The sequence below is a fragment of the Octodon degus genome, unplaced genomic scaffold (assembly GCF_000260255.1).
Source record: "Octodon degus isolate 3935 unplaced genomic scaffold, OctDeg1.0 scaffold00245, whole genome shotgun sequence".
Classification (NCBI taxonomy): Eukaryota; Metazoa; Chordata; class Mammalia; order Rodentia; family Octodontidae; genus Octodon; species Octodon degus.
In genome coordinates, this window is record NW_004524821.1 from 1,468,881 (window position 1) to 1,490,440 (window position 21,560).

Genomic DNA, 21,560 nt, shown 5'->3' on the forward strand with positions numbered 1-21,560 from the left:
GAGAGAGAGAGAGAGAGAGAGAGAGAGAGAGAGAGAGAGAGAAATCTGGCTGACCACTTGTTTTGGTTGGTCCTGTTTCTGGGGTCAGATTGGTCAAGGTTCCTCATTACAGACATGCCTGCTAAGCCATCCTCAATCCTACAAGTTACTACAAATGATTTCAAAGACAAGATTATTTTAAGATGCATCATTTTCTTCAGCAAAAGGATACATTTTGGAAAGGGATATGTAAGGTACAATATGATAAGTTCTCAGCAAGCCCAATTCCTGAGCCCTGAAATGGGTCACCACATCTCTTTGTCCTCGTCTGTAAGGTAGGGACAGTTATCTGTTTTACAGGGTTGTTGAGCCCAGCCCTGCTAGTGCTACCACATCCTAGGGGTGGGGTGCTGGGACTGCCCCATCGCTGCCTGTGCAGGTTCCATGCAGGCTCTTCCATCCAGGCTGCTCCTGTCCCCCTTGGAAGGAGCAGGCACTGTCAGCAGCAGGCAGTACTGGGTTTTGGAAGATTCTTCATTATTCCTTTGCTGCTGCATTGGGCAGGTCCCCGCTTGCCTGAGAAGACCGACTGTCCCTCTGGACCACAGAGCAGTTAGGAGGAAAGGGCCTCCCAGCTCCCCCACCTTAGGACAGCTTTCCCTTGAGAAGAATCAGCATCCCTGTCTCTGTAACCAGAGGAGGCTACAGCAGGAGTATGAAGGCAGGTTGGAGGTCTGGCTGCGTTTCTCCCTGTCCTGAAGTTTCTTGGTCTGAGGATGTTAGTTAGAGCCTGGCAGGTGCTTTTGTGTGTGCCCATGCTGTTTGGGATTCACCATTTCTTGAATTCTGGGTTTCAGTTCTGCAGTTTTATTCACTTGCCGTGGGTCTTTGGGCAAGTCACAGGACTACTCTGAACCTCAGTGTCCTCTTGGAGTGATCAATAGGCTAATGCTGAGGCCCTACCTGACTCCCTCCCTGCCTGAGCCAGGCCTGGGAGTCATCCTGGCGAAGGAACAGAGTTGTCCATCTGGGCTGGAGCTTGCAGCTCCAGACACAGTCCAGCGGGATTCAGCATCAGCACAGACAGGATGTGAAACCTGGCTTGAACTGGGACTACAGTTCAGACCTCTCGTCCTTGATCTGGCAGCGGATCCCTAGTGCAACAGGACCCACCCTGGATCTGCTTCTTTTGCCCATTACCTGTACCCAGACTGTGATGTTGGCCCAGGCTGAAAGTCTGCAGTGTCCATCAGGTGTTTGAAAGGGCCATGGTGGGTAAGTGTGGCCAGATGTTCAGTGTGTGTCTGGAGCAGGTCCCTTTTCTGGCTGCCTCCTGCCCCGTCTGAAGGGTGGTATTCTGTGGTGGATACTTCTCCTCACTTCAGTTGGCAGAGGTAGTACGTGTAAAACATCCAGCTGTTTATTCAGTCCTAGGCCATCCAGGCAGTGGAGCCCCTCCTTCCTTCGCCTGAGAAGTAGCCTTACCTGCTGCTCTCAGAAGGGGACTGCAGGCAACATTTCCCACATGTCCCATTCCCATGTCGAAGACTTTTGTTGCAGCTGCATTTGCAAAGAATACTTGTCACCTAGATCTTACTTTTATTTGGAGTGGTTTGGAAGGTGATAGTGGTGGTGGTGGAAGGACATGCTGCAGCCCATGGCCAGGACTTTACCTTGTGCTGGGCCTGAGGACCTGGAAGACAATCGCTGGTCACGCTGCCCCTGAGGCTGCTTTGCTCCCAGAAGAAACCAAAGACTGTGCTTAGTTCACACAGTGCCTCTGGCTGCACAGGCAGGTGATGACCTTTGAAGGAAGTGGAAACGGCGCTTGCTCTCCCTGCCTGAAGCCAAGCAGCTTCCTCCCTGCAGGAGAGGCCAAGGCACTGTGCTGAGCAGATTGGAGTCAGGTGGCCATCCAGGGAGCGGGCTAACCCTCACTTTCATCCTAGCTCTGGGCTCTGAAAGCTCTCTGGAGAGCTCCCCTGCTCAACGAAATTCTTATCTATCTCTTCCCAATTGGCAGCAAAGAACAAAATTATTACTTGTAATTATCTCAATTTGATACTTTCCTCCCATTGGCTCTTCCTAAATGCTTGGCACGTGCCCTGCTTGACTGCTAGTGAGTACTCACAGGCAGTGGAATGAAATGTACAAAGAGCAAACCAAGGTGAGCGGGCCATGCTGGAGTCGGGCGATTCTGTGTAGCTTTGCAGTATATTTTGTACTGTGTGTGTGGGGGGGGTTATTATCCTATGGTGCTGGTACATCTTCTGCTAGTGAAATTGTTCCGGTTCCTGTGGAGGAGCCAGAAGTTTAGTATTTCATGGAGCGCCCCCCCCCACCGAACGCCATGGCCTCCAGTTATGGCACTGGAATGAGGGTGGGGTGTGGAAGAAGAAAGAAGGGTTCCCTGGAAGGAATGACATGCCCCAGACTGTGTTGTCATCTCCGATGTCCACCCCTGCTAGTCCCCAACACCCCCTTGCAAGGCTCTCGGAGCTCACAGTCGTCAACTGTGTCCTTCCTGCTCCTCTTGCTTCTGGTGACTGTCTGACCTAGATGTGTACAGCTGCTCCTGACTGCCCCCACCATGACCCCTCCAGTCGGGTCCCTGTGGTGATCTGGGGGCGTCCTCTTATGACACAAATCTGGCCTCAGCATGGCTCCTCTCATGGCTCCCTATCCCAGAGCTGCCCCGTTGCCTCTCAGGTAATTAAATGTGAGTTCTTTTACGGTGACTTGCAACGGCTTCCATCTACCTGCTTCTCTCTTCCCCTTCCACCCCAAGTTATAGCACCCGCTCCCCAGCATGGGACAGTTCCCAAACCCCCAGCCTTGCCAGCATGGTTCCCTCTGCCTCCAAAGCTCTGTTTGGCCTCCCTTTCTAGCTCAGACACAAATCTTTATTCTCTGCCCCACACCCTCATTCCCACACAAAGTTGAGGTCTACTTTATAACTCTCTTCCAGGAAACGAGGCCCTGCTACAAAGCCTGTCCATCTACCATGTTCCCACACTACCTGGATGCATTCCAGGATCTTTGTCACCTGCAGTAACTCTTTGCTGTCTATCTCCCCACTACATCTGAGTAACTGGAGATTAGATGGCCCTGTTGTCCCCAGTTTCTATCTAGAGTGATTCCTCAATAGTACCTGTTGAATGAAGAGAGAGAAGGAAGGAAGGTGACAGAGTAGCTCAAGTTTATTTTGTTGATCTTACGGTAGGTCAGGGCCAGTTCCAGCATCTAGAGAAAATTCATGTCAATTCAATAAACATTTCACAAGCACCAGCTCCATCTCAGGCTCTGCTATGTCAGGTTCCTATAATGGTCAGAGAGGTGAAAGGACATGGGACAAGAACTCTCCTTTAAGGGAGGTGAGCAGGAATGCCACAGTCAGCAAAGGCTTCAAGGGAGCTTCCTGCCCAGAGCTCTGGAGCTTGCAGGAGGCAGGAAGCGGGGCCAGTGGTCAGAGCAGAAAGTGGGCTCCCTGGCTGAGCTCTCTCAGCTCCTCGGGTAGCACCCCAGCCACTGGCTTCCTTAGGCTTCAGGCAGAATGGAGCTTCTTATCTTTGAAGTCTCAGGGCAGATGTCCTCCCCTTAGGAAAATGTCCGCACTCCCTCCCTGGCGTGAGGCCACCATGCCCTCTTTGCTTCCTGATGCACATCTTTCTTTGAGAAAAGGGTTCTGTGTCCCAAGAGGCAGCAGAAGTCACATTAGCACAGAACCTGGAGCTGCCGCTTGGGTTCCAGTTTCGGCTCTATTCCTGTGAGCTGCAGAATGCTCATGGGTAAGTTATTCAGCTTCCTTGTGCTTCAGTTTCCTCACCTGGTTTGTAGAGGTAATGACAGTAGTTCCTTTATAGTATGTTCAATGAATTAATATAGGTAGAAACTCAGAATGCAGCCTGGCACAGGATGTAGATTATCATATAAACATTTGCCGCTAGCGCTAGCCATTACCTGGTGCCTCCACCACTTGTTCCACATAACGAGCTGTATAAAACTATAGTTCAGAGCATTTAATATTAGAGCTATCCCTTAAACAAAATTTTCAGTGTATAATGCAGTATTGTTAACTGTAGCCATAGTGTTGTACAGACCTCTAGAACTTATTTGACTTGCTTCACTCCAAGTTTAGGATTGTTGAGTAGCAACTCTTCACTCACCCCCCACGGCTCCTCACAACCACCATCCCACCCTCTGCCTCTCTGACTTTAACTATTTTACACACTGAATACAAGTAGAGTCACACTAGTATCTGTCCTTCTGTGACTGGCTCATTTTACTTAGCATAATGTCCTCCAAGCTCATCCATGTTGCCACATATTGCAGGATTTCCCTTCTTTTTTAAGGCTGAATAATATTTGATTGTACACACACATACACACACATATTGCTTTTTCATGTCAATTCATCTGTCGATGGGCGTCTGGGTTGTTTCTGCGTCTTGGCTATCGTGAGCAGTGTTGCGATGCACCGAGGAGTACAGACATCTCTTTGAGATCCTGTTTTCAATTCCTTTGGATAAATACCCAGAAGTAAGATTGCTAGATCACTCAGTCATTGTATTTTAACATTTGGGAGCAATCTCCACACTGTTTCCCATAGTGGCTGCATTGTTTTACATCCCTACAGGCAGCACACAAGGTGCTGCCCTCTCCTCCTGCAGTGGATCCATCAGCCCCTGGCAGTTCCCTGAGTCCTCACACTAGCACTGTGTGCAGTGCACTCTGGGAAGATGGAAGGCCAGCAAGGCTGGTCACTTCTGGGCGTGAGTGAGTCAGGTCTTTCCAGAAAGATCAGAGCTGCGCCTGGTGTGTCAGGCTGGGCCTAGACCATCCTGTCCATGGGGTGAATGGTGAGAAGTGACATCCTCCCTCTCATTACTAAGAGCACACTGGGGCCTGGGCATGGCCCTGGGGCCTGCTTGGTGGTGGCTGGGAGAATCCCTGGCTGTTCTGAGGACTTTTAGGTTCTAGGGTATAGGTGGAGGTCTGGCAGGCATGCCAAAGGTGGACACAGGAGGCACAAGAAGGGCCAAGTGGGTTGGCAGGGCCACTGGGCTAGAGGTGGAGCCAGTGTCCATCGAGGAAGCTGGCTGAGGGAGCAGGCCATGTGTCTGTGCCCAGGCCACCCTCCAAAGCCCAAGTCTTAGCTTTTTTCTTAGCCTGTGCAGCTTAGGACAAGAGACTGCCTGGACTGTAGGAAAGGACGTGGGGATCTGAAGTAAATATTCTGAGGCTCAAATCCCGGCTTAACTAAGTGCGGGACTCACGCAGGCCCCCGAGTCCCTTGATGTCCACCCACCACATCACGCAGGTGCTGACGCGAGGTGTGCACCCTGCTGGAGCTGCTGTGGGGCTGAGCTGATGCTGAGGAGAGGGCTGGTGTCTGTCTCCCAAGCCAAATCACCCAGTCATCCCTCTCTGTTACTGTGCATGGTTCGGGCTCCCAAGGCTTTCCAGGATGCCTAAGCCCTCCTGGCAGAGACAAGGACACCCTGGACATGGAGGCGCAGTCAGAAGCTAACGCTGGTCAGGAGCATATACCTCAGAGGGACCCCCTCCCCATGTCAGGGACACACCCATCATGAGATGGAAAAACTGAGCCATAGGAAGAAAAACTGCCGCGCTTGCGCGGCTCAGCTTTTTATAGACAGGTGAGTTATTCCTGTGAATGCGGTAACGACTGTTGGCTGGAGGTGCTGCTGAGACATGGATGCAAAAGAGCAGTGGCTCCACCCCTACCCTGTCTTCCTCCAGCAGAGAAGGCCTCGCCAGCAAAGGACGCTGCCCTGAGGGTCCCACCCCTGGAAAGGCCACTGCGCCTTCCCACTGAGCTTTTTCTGTAACTGCTTGGTGAAATCCTTCCCATGGTATACAACCTCTCTTCGAGGAGGTGCCCTGCTGTGTGATTGCACTTGCGCGCCCCTCAGCCATGGCCGCAGTAGCACGGCCCGAGCTCCATCCCCACTGCTGGCGTTGGCCTCTGTCACTGTGAATGTGCAGTTTTATCAGTCCTGCCTGGCGTGATCTCAGCACTCCCAGCCTTCTGGTCAGCCTGGTCTGCTGCGGTCATTGTCAGGCCACTCTGGGGTGGGTTACAGGAGGCAGCTCACCTCTGGCGCAGCTTTTACTTCTCTTCTTTCCTTTAGGCTTGGCTCTTGCTACACTGGGCTGGGTCAAGATCTTAGTGCTATAATTGCAGTGTGTGTGTGTGTGTGTGTGTGTGTGTGTGTGTAAAAGAGTAGCAAAGAAAGATGGGGGATGGGAAAGGGAGGGAAGAGGCTCATGTCAGGCCACACCTAATATGTCAGGACCACCAGGTGAGAGTGAAACAGCCCATGTTCCTGTCACTGATGCTCCTGCTATGTAGCTGGGGCTGCCAGTTGTCCAGATGTCAGCATGTTCCAGCTCTGACACCTGCCAGCATCCTTGAAATCCCACTGATAATCTTAAAGCAGCAAGAATATGGAGGATTTTCCATGCCCCTTACATGTGTGATCTGAAGTCACATCCACCATTTGAGGTCGATGCAATATTAGTCCCCTTTTATGGAAGAAATAACTTGGGTTCCAAAAGATCCCATGACCTAGCAAGCAAGGGCTGCAGACCCACCACCAGCCTGCCTGGCCCCTCAGGCCATGCCTGTCTTTACTTGAAGCCTATAACCCCGTCTGGCCTAGGAGCCCCAACTCTTGGGTGGAAGATCCTGCCCCCCTCTACCCCCGGCTGCTGTGTAGGGAAAATGCAGGGCACAGGGCCTCAGTTTCTTGTGCTTCACACTGGCTTTCAGACCGCTCTCCTGTGCTGAGAAGCTGTGCTTTGTGGTCTGGGTTCTCTAGTTCTGAGACCTCCTCATGTTAATTCTAGGAGCACAGATTCTAGGGGCCTGGGGTCCTATGAGCCCATCTCTGTGGATTCCACCTGAGTGCAGGTCCGTGAGGATGTGCACCTCTGTCCTGTGGGCTTAACTGTGTGACTGGACCATGTACAGCTGACGCCTGCCACAGGCAGTTGCTTAGTAAGTGACTACTAGCTGGACAACAGATCTGGTGTCTATTCGGCCTGCTCCTACAGTTCATGCTCATCCTCTGGACAGAGCCCTTACTATAAAGTGTGTCCCATCTCCCATGCCTGGACAGGACATCCTCCTGGTGAGCCTGCTTTGCTTCCATCCAGCAGCGTGACTCCTGAAAACCTCTCATCTCAGCACCTTTGAGCACTAGACACAGAGTCTGAGAAACATGCCCAGCCTATTCCTGCCTCAGACCCTTTGTACAGCCACTCCTACCCAAAAGGCTCTCACAGCCATTCCCACTTGCCCCACTTCTGGGCACAAGTGCTGCTGCAGAAGTCCCACCTCTAAGAGAATCCTTCCCCTCACCTCTTCCACCACTTTCTCTTTCCTTCCTTGGGTTCTATTTTATTCTCCTGGTCTGCTCTTAGAATTTAAGTTCTCTAGCTATAATTTAAGTTCCAAGAGGGCAGAGATATAATTTGATTTGATAACCAAACTCCTAATGCTTGTAGGGGGTACTCAGTGAACACTGGCTGAAGGAGGGAGGAAGGGGTGGGGAAGACAGTGGGGAAGATGGGACTAAACTCAATCTTCATGGGGCTGTCCCTGCCTAAGCTCCAGTCTCCAGGTGCTGGTGCAGCTGAGGCAGCTCATGGACACCACACTGAGTGCCCCAAATAGGGTGACCTAGGAGCCCCACACAGTGTAGCTCGTGTGTGCTGAAGGTGGACCACAGAGCCAAGGATGGATATATTCTGTTGAAATAAGACCTGCCGCTGGACCCACTTTCCATGGCAGGCTGCCTGAGGCCCAGGGTATGTTGCTGGCCCTCAGACAGCTGGGCCAGGAAGATTCTTCCTGAAGTGGGGACAGGAGGGGAGTGTGGCTTGCATGATCTACCCAGGATTCCCAAGCAGCTGTACTCACATCTCCCCTCCTGTCCAGTGGCCCTAGCTCCCCACAGCTCTGCAGCCCTGGCCCCACCCCACCCTATACCTCCTTCCTTCCTGAAGGTCTGGGCATGGTTTCCCTGTGCCCTGCAAGTTTCCTTCTCCAGGAGGCCCTGGTGACCACGCCCACCCATGAGACCACTCCCTGATCTGCGCCCTCTGGCCATCCCAGACTCTCCCACCCCGTGGGAATGCCTGAACATCAGCCTGTGCATGCGGGGTCCTGATAGGCAAGGGTAGGGATGGCACTTGAACAGGTGTGCCTCTGTCTGCCCTGGGGTGGTCAGATGAGCACAGGTGTGCCTGCCAAACTGCAAAGAGCTGTCCTGCTTGGCCAGGGCACCATATTCTCTGGCCTGGGCCTCTGGACCTGTCTCTCTAGGGGCCGCTGGCTCTGGCTCACCCTGCACATCCCTGCGCACTAAGCCTGGGATGGATGTGGCTGTACCTTCTCAGCTCCCTCCCATCTCTTTCTGATAGGGTCCAGCCCAGTAAGGCTGTGGCCTGCTCCACCTTCCTGCCTTCCCCTGGACCACTACGTCTGCTGAACTACATTTCTCTGCCCTCTCCTCCTCATCCTCCTAGAGCAGCACCATCATCCCTGCCTCCTTTGGATTCCTTGAACCCTCCAGACAGGACAGGCCTCTTAGAGCCCCTCACTGTTGGTCCCCAGGTACTGGCATCTGAATGTCATTCCTCACTTATTTGTCAAGGACCCCTGTGGCTTTTGATTTGAGCTTCACAGTGACAGGGCTGTGGTTCAGGCTTCTCTCCATGGATATGCTGAGTGCTGGGGCTATCCTATACATTGGGCCTGGCGCCTTATAGACCTCAGTTTATGAAGCCAGCCACAGTACCAAGAGTATCATTGCACCTATGGTAGAGCCAAGGCCCAGAGATGCTTAGGGGCTTGCTCAAACTCACACAGCAGTGTATGATAAATCTGGGCTGGGGCCCTTGGTCTAGCTGGTTTCAAAAGTTCACATTGCATGACTATGACAGGGGCAAAAATAGCAGATTTCTTTCAAAAGCTCAACTGTCAGTAAGCTGCCATGGGTGTTTTGTTTGTTTGCCTGCTTTTTGGCCAACGCTTCCCATGGGTGCTGCCTTCTCAGCTTCTGTGAGCATCAGCCTGCTGAACGAGGCCCATGGATCCCTGCACACCTTCCTGCCCTCCCCAGGCCTGCCATGGGTCCCCTCCAAGTCCCCTGCCCAGACTCCAGCTCCCGGCTGGACCTCACGTGTGCTTCTCCATAAGACCTTTAGGGAGCGGGCTGCCCATGCTTCAGGCTGCCAAGCCACCTCCCTCCCCTGACATCCATGCTGCAGATCGATAAATCCATCTCCCACTCTCCTCTCTTGGCCATCTGTTTTCCCTGGTGGTCCCCGGGGAGTCTGCCAGGCAGGCTGAAAACTCTCAGGTCGGAGAGAAGAAGCTATTCGGGAGCCATCTGTTTGCGAGGTGCCTCCGGCTGAGGTTCCACAGCAGAGGGAAGCAGCCCAGGCAGTGAGGGGATGCCGGGAGGGAACAGCAATTAGGAAACTTCGAGCCACCTTTATCTTCAGGTTTAGGGCCAGGTGCGCTGCTCTTCCTCCATTCTGCCAGATGGGTAAGATGCCAGGCATCTTGCCACTTTTGGTACATGTCATGGGGGCAGATGATGCCAGAGGGAGCAGAGAAGGTGGACTAAACCTGGCCACCTCCCCTACCCAACTCCTTATAACACACACACACACACACACACACACACACACACACACACACTTAAAATTGGGTTGCCAGTGACAACCTGGCAAATCATCTTTTTATATTATTCTTAGCCTCTTTGTTGCCATAGCAACTGAACAATACTTTTTAAATATAGAATTTAATTTTTTTCAGCTTCAGCAACAAAGTTCTGGTGCTGTCCAGAAGCCCAATGGCTGGTTTCTCTCTGGGAGGGCAAAGCTCTCCATGCTTCCATGTCCATTGTCAAACCCAGAATGCGAGCTAGAGCTGGGTGCCTTCCAGGGACCTAGCCACCCTCAGGAGCCAGAGCATAGTAGAAAGAACTGGGTTCTGTGGTCAGCAGACCTGGGTTCAAATCCTTACCACCCAAAAGCTTCACCTTTCCTTGTTGAGCTTGAGTATGTTCATCTAGTCACTGGGCATAGCAGGATCAGCCTCACAGATTCCAGTGAGGCTGAATCAAGCGGAAAGAGGTGTGGTACTCATGGGAAACACTCGATGAGTATATCTTTGCCTCCTTTCCTTTCTGCTTCCCTCCCCCATGCCTTCTCTCCCTTCCCTCCTCACCTCCCTCTCTATTTTGCCTTTTTCTTGTCCCATTTTCCCCACTGCCGTGAATTATTGATGTAAATTCCCAGCCAGTAACATCAGAGGGTTAAAATCCATAAGCAGCCTCCCTCTTGGCTCCCCTCAGATCGCCCCCACCCCAGCCAGTGAGCTCATCAGAGTCATAAATCATACATCCAGGCTTGAGAACCCGGGGCCCTGCGGCCCAGCCATGAGCAGCCCGGACAGGAGCTGGCTGGCTGTGTGTCTTCTGGATGGGTTGTCTGGCTCTGGAGAGAGGAGCAGAGCAGGCACCTACAGTGCCAGCTGGTCTGGGAGGGGCTGCTGGCAGCCTGTGGTGAGTGCCTCCAGGAAGCACTCCCGGGCCCAGGGGCTGGAGGCCTTGTTTCCGGTGCTCTCAGCTGCCCAGGGCCTTTCCCCCATCACCCCTACACATCTCCCCAGTCCCTCTCGCAGGTTTACTCACAACCCCCTCATTTTCTGCATCCCAGAGCTCAGCAGATGCTAATGCTTAGATGCAGTCAAAACACAGCATGGGCTGCCCCAAAGGTCGTGGGTTCTCTGTCACTGGTGAGTTAAACTAAAGATAGAACATCCAGGAGACAGGAAGTTGTGGGATGGATCATAGTATTAGGTTATAGACTGAGTAAAATCTCCTGTCTACCAATGAGCCTATAATGGAAACAATATTGAAATCACCATATAATTTTGCAGATAATAATTTGGGCACCGAAAAAGGTAAAAAGTTAGCTTGCCCACGATCGTTTTACTAATGAAAAAGCTGGCTCTGGATCCAGGAATCTACATACTCTAGTCTTCAACTTTCCTGGAAGCTGCATCAAAGATTTATTGAGCAGTAACTGAGTGGGTCTTCCGCTGAGCTCCAGACAGGTGGCTGAGAGGCCTGTGAGAGGGAAGCCACTCTCTGGGAGATACTGTCTTATTCAGGGGCCAACAGTGGACACAGAAAGAGAAAACACACTCTCGAGGTTGTAGGAGACATGAGGCAGGAGAGATGCTCTGGCGTGCAGGCAGGCTGAGGCAGGAGTAGATGGCAGAGGGACACAGTGCCTGAGCCTGCTGGGCTGTCGCGGGCTCCCAGGGGTGCTTTATGCCTGCCTTTATTTAGTCCTCCCAGCGGCTCTTCAAGAACAGCACAGCATCCAGTTTTGACAGATGCTCTGCAGGACAGATCCAGGTCACACAGCTCAGCAGTGGAGAGACCTTGTGTGTCTGACACCATGACTCCCACGCGGGTAAAGGAACAAGCATGCCCGCAGCATCCAGAGGGTGGAGAGTCTGGCTGTCCATCCCAGTTTCCTGGGCAACCATCCAGCTAGGACGTGGTGGTGGACAGGCTTGGCTCTCCCCCAGCTCAGCAGAGCTCCTTGGCGCTTCTCTCTCTGGGGGCTGTGGAGGGAAGGGAGTAGTATGGAGGAGAGGGATGAGTAGCACATAAGGATTGTCTCTGGCTGTGCAACCAGAGATGCGGGGCCTGTTCCGCCTCTGTTCCTGTCTCTGTGGCCCTTGAGGCAGGTCGGCTAAGGACACTGGTTTCCCTCTCTGCTCAGGAGGGCAAAGCGTCCCTTGTCCTCCTGTCTCATGTGCTCATCTGCCACCGTAGCCACGAGCGTGACCATCTGCCTGAAAACGCCAACCAGCCACAGGCGCCTGCTGTCCCCCTTTCTGCTTTGCTTTTCCTTATTCCAGTTCTGTGCTCTGACATTGTACTCTGCCTCCCCACTGCCCCGTTACTGCCTTCTGAGCCATGAGACTGCAGACCCCAGGAAGGCAGGGGTTGGGCTCCTCTGGGCTGTGCCGTGGGCACCTGAGGAGACGCAGCACACAGTTACTGGAATAACTGGGGCAGGGTGCTTCCTTCGTCTTCCCAGGCCTGTCTGCACCTCCTGTAGACACTGGTCAGTGGGCACGGTGACTGCACATGTGGTATCTGTCCCTCATACCCTAGGAGGTCCCTGTGGCATGGCACAGAGCTCAGCCTGGAAGAGGACCTTATTAGATTCTTTTTTTGGAAACAGTGATCAAAGCACTCTCCTTGTGGTACCTTGGTTTTCTCACTTGTACACTGGCAGAGTGGTCCCCTGAGGCTCAGCACACCTTCCCTGGGTGAATTCTAGGATGCACAGCTGTGGGCTGGTGCCCCTGCACATGGTGTGTCTGCTGTACTGCCGCTGCCCAGTGCTTGTGCCAATTTCCAAGGTTGGCACGGCCCAGAACCTGCCTTCCCCTTGATGAGCAATTAAAGCCTCAGAATAGCCCATTGTTTAGGATCAGGTGCCTGGACCCTGTGTTTATCTCCAGTGAGCTGCACGTGTGTGGGTTCTTGCCAGCTGCGTGGTGGGCATCGCGGAGCCGCTCAGGCCACCAGGCTCTGTGGGGCAGTGTCTCTGGCTTCCGGAGGGGCCAGCCCTCGTGCTGCAGGACTGAGAAGGCACAGGTGTGAGAGAACCCAGCCCTTGCCAAAAGCAAATGCATTGACAGACAAAGTTTCTATATCCCCATAAAGGCCCTCAGAGATAAATGTCACTGGCCCCATTTTATAGCTGGAGAGACTAAGGCACAAGAAAGTCTCCTGCCCATGGAACCACCTCAAATCTACAGATGTTCTGAGGGATAGGGCAAGGAGCTGAACATAGGACTGTCTGCTCCCAAAGCCCAAGGTTCCCACTATCCCTTTCAGTATCCCCTAGGCAGTGGGGATGGTCGGTCACCATCAGCCCACGAAGCTGTAGTCTAGAAGTGCCACCCTGGGATGAGCGGGACCCATTCCTGGATGCTGTCATGGGCTTACATTTGCATACCACCGGTGCCATGCTTGACTGCTGGCCTCTGGTACGCCCCCCTCTGACCCCGTGCAGCCCTTCCAGTCTTGTCAAATCTTACGTCATCTCTGGAGGACATGGCAACCTCATCAGAATGGAATCCCAGGTACAACAGAGTCAGAAAGGCAAAAACTTGAGACCAACTGTGCCTACGGGCAGGATGGCACTGGGAAGACAGCCTGCGGGTGGCAGATCATAGTCCAGAGACAAGAACTGCCTAGACTGTCAGAGACACAATTTCTTGGCTTCAGTTTCCTTATCTTTGAAATGGGAACAGAGACAGTACCTGATACAGCTCTCTTCAGGGGTTCAGTGAAGTGATTCACGTCAGATTCCAGTGGAGTCCCTGGCAGGAAGCAGGTCTGATTCCAGCTGTGAGCAGTCCCAGGGCTTGGGAGCCAGGCCCGGGCCGGGGCAGCGCTGTGGACCAGCACTAAGGAATCGGCTGGGTGCAAAGCTGCTCCTCCTCTGCTTTCAGGCCTCCAGGGAGGCATGCACAAGCCGCACTTCTCCATTTGCGTCATGAGGGCAGCTGTGTCCTCAGCCTCAGCCTTGGCTTCGAGATGGTATGACTGCTGTGTGCTGGCTGTGCACAGCAGTGTTCTCTCTATTCTCGAGGGCTCTCAGTCTGGTGGAATACCAGGGACTCCAGGACGCCTGGGGGTGGCGTGACACAGCTGGGCTCCAAGATGCGCAGAGGCCCTGCAGAGCATGCTGCAAGGGGCAGCTCGGTGAGCTACAGAGAATGAAATAAAACACTGCCCACTCAACTGCCACCAGAGTACTGCACCTTCCTTTGACTTATATTCTGGTCTCTGTGTGAAGTTTTTTTCTTTTCTTAATTTTTTTTTTGAGAGAGGAGTTGTTTCTGTGGTACTAGGAACTGGACCTAGGACCTTCACACTGAGTTCATCACTAGACTTTTAATTGTTTTTTTTTTTTTTTAATTTTGAGACAGTGTCTCAATAAATTGCTAAATTGTCCAGGCTAGACTGGAATTTATAATCCTACTATTTCAACCTCCCTGGGTACGGGGATGACAGATATGTGCCGGTTATTTTCTAAGAAAAGATTCTGTGGGCCCTGGATACCTTGATGCTGTTCCCCACGAAGTTCTGCAGAATCATCCCTGAACTACACTGCTTCATCACCTTGGCCAGGGTGCAGCCGCCTTGCAGAGCCACTGCTTGCCGCTCCCTCTGTCAGTTTTGCTCGGTCAGGAACGTGAAAAAGCCATGCAAGCGGGTAGTGCTTCAGTCCACGGTGCTGCCTGAGGACCAGGAAGGCAAGACCCCAGAACATTTCATTTAGCTACTTATTGTATACTTCAAAATAACTAGGAGAGTTCAAAGGTTCCCAACACAAAAGAGTAATTACCCTAATTTGATACTATATATTACGTACATAAATCCAATCATCACACTGTACCTATAACTATGTACAGTTATTATATGTCAATTAAAATTTTTAAAATGAAAGAGAAAGAAATCTAATCTAGGAATTTGGCTCCTAATTCTCCTAATTCTTCCTATCATCAGACAGTGGGACTCTTCATACTTTGTTCTTTGCCTTGGCTGCTAGGATGCCTGTAGCTGAGACATTCAGCTAGCATGGCTCTTTTTAAAATATGTATTTTTTCATTATCCAATACTTTTGTATTTCTTAAGAATTAGATAATAGAGGCAAATATAAAATAGCAAAAAAGGACCCTGTGCCTTACCACAATTATTTTTTATTTCTCTTTACTTTCTTTACAGTTTTCACGTGATCTTGTTGATGGAGGTCTTTCTTCATGCATAGATGCAATCCTTTATTCATAAATTTGTAGCTTCAGTTTTCTAACCTGATAGCCAGAATATGTTCACTTTATCATGGCACTCTTAAAAGATGGATCATATTCCATCGAGTAGGCCAAGGGTCAGCAAACTGCTCTGGGAAGGCCCAAATAGGAAATACCTTAGGGTTTCAGGCATGCACCTTTTATACCAACTACTCAGCTCTGCTGCTGAAGCAAAAACAGTCACAGATACTTGGTAAGTGGAGGGTATAGCCACATTCCAATAAAACTTTATTTACAAAGGCAGGGCATAAGTTCGATGTGGCCTACAAGCCAACACCTGACATAGATGTGCAACATTTTCACTGCTGTTCTAGCCCTTTCCAATCATAGCACTGAGAGTTGCTTGTAGTGTTCAGTGTTCCATGACTATAAATAATGCTCCATGCAATTTGCTTCACGTTTTCCCTTTGACTCTATTCTGGGACAGTAAGTTTGGAGTAAGATGGATATAGGCTTCCATCCGGCAGGCCAGTGAGTGAGCCTGCACGGGCTGCTCTTCAACTGTCTGTTTTGTTATCTACAGAGGGGATGAAGAGATCAGATGCACAAGATTGTCAGGAGGGCCCTGTGTGATCCCTTGTCCCAGAGCCTTGCGCAGTGTCTGGCAGATGGAAGGACTTAATCTATTTGTTAAGTTGCCTTGGATACTAGAGTCTTAGGAGTACTGGAGACTAGATGACATGAGAGAGAGAGAGAGAGAGAGAGAGAGAGAGAGAGAGAGAGAGAGAGAGAAAGAGACCCATTGCTCACCATGTGGTAAGCCCTAAAAACTAATTGATGGATGGATTCATGAACAGGACTTTGAAGCCCAGTTTTGTCCTTTGTTAGTTATGTGACCATAGACAACACACTTGTCTTTCTGTGATTCACCTTCTGCATTAGTCACTTCCCTATCCCTGAGACAAAACCCCTGACCCCTGCAATTTGAATGAAGGGAGCTTTGTCAAGGCTCATAGCATCAGTGGGCTCAGTCTGTGGTCGGCAGGCTCCATGGCAGGGTCTGCGAGGGAAGCACCTGGCAGAAGAGAGCTGCTGCCGCAGGGCAGCCAGGAAGCAGACAGACACGGAAAGGACCGCCAGGCCCAAGAGTGCACGCTTCCAGGTCGTGCCCCCAGGAGCCCACCTCTTCCAACCAGACCCTGCCTGAGAACAAGGAGACTTGAGGGACATTTTAAGTTTAAAGTATAGCACCTTCTTTCTCGGAAAAAATGCATGAAACACATAGAGACATCTATAGGTGCTCAGGGACGAGGCACCTGCAGAGTAGGTGAGATGCAGTAGGCTGTCCGCCTGCAGATCCATGACGGGCATTCGATGGGATGAGGAGTAAGCGGGACCTTCTGTTGACTTGAAAGTCTCGGTGGGGTACACCAATCCAGGGCTGATTCTGAGGCAGCTGCATGCCAGATGTCAGCTGCTGGCGCTGGCCCTGGGGAAGAGTGCTCCCTGTGGGCTCTCAGGGTATGCTGCTCAAGCAGCCCAGGTCCTGTGAAGGCCAAATAGAAAGCTGGCCTTTCCTCCAGCCTTTTGGCGCTATGAGTGGAGCCTGGACAATCCAATGAGCTGTATCCCCCATAGGATGACCCAAACTCCATGAGAAGCAACACTCAGCACAGATGAGGTGGCCATCGGATGAGCTCCAGTTGGGCGAACTGCAGTTGTCCTTATTAAGTTCATTGTCACTGTCACTGGAGCCAGGAATTTGGGATTTCTTGGGGCCAGACCTCCATTTACCCTTCTGCTTATTCATCAGTTCCTAAAGTCAGGTGTTCACATCTTCTCAGAAAGTACTGTGCCCTCTCAGCCATCTAGCATGTTTATCAGGGATCTTGCTTGTGTTGGGCCTTGCACTCACTGCTGTGAACTGCCTAGCTAGACCCCATTCACGGAGAACAATAAGCACACCTAAGCTTCACTGGGTGCCAGCACCATTCTGGGCATTGTTCTTGGATTAGCTCATTTCATTCTCACAATAGCCCCATAGTGACTGCTATTATAGATGAAGAAATGAAGGCACTGAGAGGTGAAGCAATCTTCCCAAAGTCCCACAGCTAGTAAGTGTCAGGGTCAGGATTTGAACTGCAGGATTTGAACTGCAGCAGCTTGAGATCAGAGCTTGTATGTTCAGCTCTCCTTGTGCTGCTATGTCTCTCTGGCCTTGTGCAATGTAAAGTCTGTCTTTTCTTCTATCTTTCATTTAATTATTGCACATTGATAATACAGAATAATGATGTTCATTTTGGGGGATTAGTACAAGCACATGACACATCTTGGTTATTTTCACTTCCTTCAGCCCCTTTCTGTTTCTCTCCACTCTCCTCTCCCCTCCTCCAAGATCCTGGCTCTTAGAAGAGGCAGGTTAGAATAACGCCAGCAGCATTTGAAGTCCATTTCATTTGCTGAGAAGCAACTGGGCAGTACGGATGTTTATCAGGTACTGGCCACCACCCAGGCAGCGGGAAAGGATCAAGGTCGGAGATGGGCTCTGGGGCTGTGGTGCACAGCGGTGTCCTGCTGCCCCATGCCCTCTGGCAAGACTTGTCACCTTTGAGCTTCCAACTCTTTATTCACAAAATAGATCATCAGCATCTATTCTGCCTCCCTCCAGATTTTTTTGTGGAGGCTAAATGAGATAGCAGGTAAAAATAAGACTTCAAAAAGGAAAAAAAATCACTGGACAGGAGTTTGTGATTGGACCAAAGTGAAAATTTATGTATGGGGCTTGCCTAGCATTCACAAGGCCCTGGGTTCTATTCCTAACATCAAAAGGAGAGAGAGAGGAAGAGAAGAAGGGAGGGAGGGTAAGAGGGAGAGAGGGAGAGAGGGAGAAAAGGAAAGAGGGAGAAAGGGAGAGAGGGAGAGAGAGAGAGAGAGAAAGAGAGAGAGAGAGAGAGAGAGAGAGAGAGAGAGAGAGAGAGAGAAGGAGAGAAAAAGGGAGAGGGAGGGAAGGAGGAAATTTGGTGTCAGTTCGAGGAATGAAAAAGTGATTTTACCAGACCTGCAAACTGACTGTGAAGGACAAGCGGCTGCCTTCAAGCAATCTGTTGGTGTTTTCGAAGTTCCAATAAGACTTTATTGGCCATACCTCATGCCCCTGTAGTTATTTTGCATCTGATTTTGTGTGAACCTCCAAAGCTGATTTAGTAATCACTTATTAATGTCTTTCAGAGACAAGCATTCTACTCAACTCTGTGGGGAAGACAGAGATGAATTTAGAATGGTCTCTGCCCTGAGGGGCTCATGGACTAGGAAAAGAAACAGTAGAAATGGTAATAATAATAGTGTAAGGGCCAAGTAGATAGCTCAGTGTCTAAGTGCCTGCCTGGCAGGCACAAGGACCTGGGTTCAATCCCCAGTAACACATGTTGTGCTGGCCCTACCCCAGGCCCACCAAGTCAGCCACCAAAACCAGGCATAGTAACGCATGGCTGTAATCCCAGTGCTGGGGAGGCTGAGGATCACCATCAGTCTGAGCTGTGTGGCAAGATACTGTACTAAATACATAAATTTTGAAAAAATTTTAAAAATAGCATAAAAAATAATGACCACTAATTATTGGGTGTTTCCCATATGTCCAGTATCATGCTAAGATTTTGTACATGTTACTTCATTTAATCACTGCAAATCTGTGGATTACAAAATCTACTGTCCCCATTTTATATCAGGAAACAGATTCAGACAGGTTCAATCACTTCTCCCAAACCCACACGACTCTGTAGTGACAAAGCTGGCACGAACCTGAGAAAAGCCTGTGGCCACACGTAATTCTGTTGTAAGGTAGGAAAGGCCGTGTCCACTTCTCACTGAAGGGCAGGATAGGCCTCTCTGCACTAGGGAGGGGAAGGGTGGTGGCGATGGCTCCACGGCTGGTAAGGACAGCGGTGGAGCTTAGGAGGCGGCAGTGGGAGGCACGCTGCTGCCTGCTGGACTCCTGCTCTGTGCTAGGCTCTGGCCTGGGTGCCTCCTGCTATCCCAGTCAATTCTCATAACAAAGTGCCAGTGCCAGGATTCCCCTCCATCAAAGCCCTGAGGACTCAGAGCTTCAGACAGAGGATTGCCTGCCCCGGGACACGCTCTCTCTCTGCACAGCCCCTGCCCGGCAGGCCATGGGCGTCCCAGAGCTGCTCCAGACATATCTGTTGAATGAATATTGAATAGACAGATGCCCTGGGGCTTCAAACCTTAATCCCAGGAGACAGGAATTATGTCTTGAATGAGTATATGTGTATTCATTATTCAATCTATATGGTGGTGCTGTGATTACTAAAATACAAGTTGATTGTAAAGCGTTGTGTTCCTTGTAGTTTTGTGTTATTTATTTTCTCAATATGAAGACCCTTTAAGTGTGCAGTTTTGGCTGGAGGAGTTTTGAGAAACATTGCACACAGAGGGGTCCATGTGGCTCCAGTGTTGGCCACGCCCCTGGCCCACACTGTATGCTGCAGGTGCTGTGCCTGCTGTCTGCAGCATGACCCTGTGGGAGAGGGGAGCCAACCTCCAGGCTGGGACAGGAGCCCAGGGCCTTGGTCCTCAGGCCCACATGCTTTTCTAACTAGACAAAGTCAGAGCTCTCGGTGGCTTTGTCTCCATAAGACCTTATACCAACCAAGTTTCCAAGTGACTATTGACTGTGCTTGTAAATAGGTGAGAGACAGAAAAGGAGTTCTCTGATCAGTGCCCAGGAAACCCGCCAGGGCCTTTCCCCACTTAGTACAGGAAAGCAGACTCCCAAGCCAGGGAGGCTGAGAGCGCCTGCGGTCCACAGGAGGGAGCGACTATGGCTTCTACTCTGGGGTGAAGTGTGGAGGCTGTGGCCAAGCGTGCGGGGCCGGCCCCACCCTGCAGTCACTGTGCTGGGGAAGGGCCGGGTGCTCCATTTGGGGATGCATTTTTCAAATTCAAATGCAAACTTACAGATGGTGGTGGTAATACTCCCACTCCTCTCCTCGCAGGCCCCTCCAGCACAGTCCTCGGAGCGCTAGGAGTCTCTGACACCCTCCCCCCATGATGTTGCAGCTGCTGTCTGCCAGGTAAGCTCTCCCTACTGGCCCACCCGCAGGCACAGCCCAAAGACTCTGGCCATGCCTGACGGCCAAGCAGTAGGGAGACATGGCCTCAGCTCAGGTGGGAGGACGGAGCCCCAGAAGACACGGGCTCCAAGAAGAATCTACCCTGTGTCCAGTACCCTGCAGCTGGCACTGATGTCCAGCATCCAGCACATGCTGATGGGAGAGCCCAGAAAGGAGGCCAGGGATCTGGCTGTGACCTCAGATCTCTGCCTCTGCCTCTGGACAGTCTCGAGTAAACATCTCTCTTTCTGGGGCTTTGCTGCCTTGTCTTTAGAGTGAGGCAGTAGAATTGCACTAAAGTGAGCAGAATGACTCCTGCCAGTGGCACAGTGGTGCTCAGGATGGCACTGCAACTGCAGGCCTCTTTCCCAGGATTCATTCTGTTCAGTTACTCCCGGGCCTCACTGACAGACAGCCCTGGGCCCAGTGTACATGTGCTCGAGCATGCCTTTGCAGGTGGGAAGGAGAGACGTCTGACAGTCTGGCATGCAGCCCTCCGTAAGCGAGCGTCCCAGTGGAGTGGATAGATGTGTAGCTAGCTATCATATGGCAAAACCTGTGAGGCAAGGAGCAGACCCTTTCTGTCTGGGCTTTGGATGTGGGACTGGACTGCAGAGTGGTGTAGACAGCAGACCCTCGCTGTGGCTGGTCTCCCATGCTCAGGGCCCCACTGTAGACAGCTGCTCTGGCCACATGACCGTCTGGCTTATCCTTCCTTTTGCCACCCCACCAGTTCTGCTGTCTGGGTCCCTGGAATACAGTGAGTCCCCCAGGACAGCAACCTGCTAAAGATCCAGTGTAGTGTGACACCCCTCTTAGCCTCTCCTCTTCTCCAGCTTATAGCAAAGTGGCTCCAGCCCCAGAGCAGTTTCTGTATGCTAAACTACTTTGCAGTGGTGGAGTTTTACAGTTGCTTCTCCAGGTAAGACTTAGAATACTGCCACATCATTGGGCCGTGGAGTGTAGAAAGAGCAGGTGCTAGAGCCAGCAAGAATTGCCTTGAAGCCCTGCCTGCCCTGCCTGTAGGGAGCAAGGGACCTGTGAGCCTCTTGGTCTCATTGTTAAGTACCTTCCTCCTCACATAGTTCCAAAATCAAACACAAGAGATTGTGTGCAAGGCTGCCCAGGCCTGGGCCTCCTGCAGTCAACACTTATGCTTCCTGCTCCTCTCCCAGCTCCTGTCACTGCCATGCAGCAGGCGACTGGAAAGATCTGTAAGGCTTTGGGTTGAAAAGGCTGGCATGTGTGGTTACCACCTGTGCCTTAGCAGTTAGGTGAAGCCAGTGGACTTGACTTTCTTGGGAAAGGCTCATGCAGCTGGCACTCCATACCAGGCACTGGGGAAGTCTGGGGGCCAGGCAGCAGTGGAGGGTCCTTTGCTCACATAAGCAAAGGAGCAGAGAGGCAGCATGAGAAGAAGCAGCTGAGGCACTGTGAGAACTCCATACTGGGAGATAGCTCAGCAGTGTAAGTGCCTGCCTGGCAAGCACAAGGCCTTGAGTTCAAGTACCAGTACAGAGAGAGAGAGAGACAGAGAGAGAGAGAGAGAGAGAGAGAGAGAGA

At 51.5% G+C, this 21,560-nt stretch overlaps 1 protein-coding gene across 1 annotated transcript in view; it reads left to right on the forward strand.

Moving 5' to 3' along the window:
* The window catches only part of Hivep3 (human immunodeficiency virus type I enhancer binding protein 3), a 464,424-nt gene that overhangs the window by 300,375 nt on the left and 142,489 nt on the right, over positions 1-21,560 (forward strand). Inside the window, exon 2 of the mRNA XM_023706187.1 lies at positions 19,881-19,958. The gene's annotated coding sequence lies outside the window, so the exon portion shown is untranslated. The remainder of the gene's footprint in view (positions 1-19,880; positions 19,959-21,560) is intronic.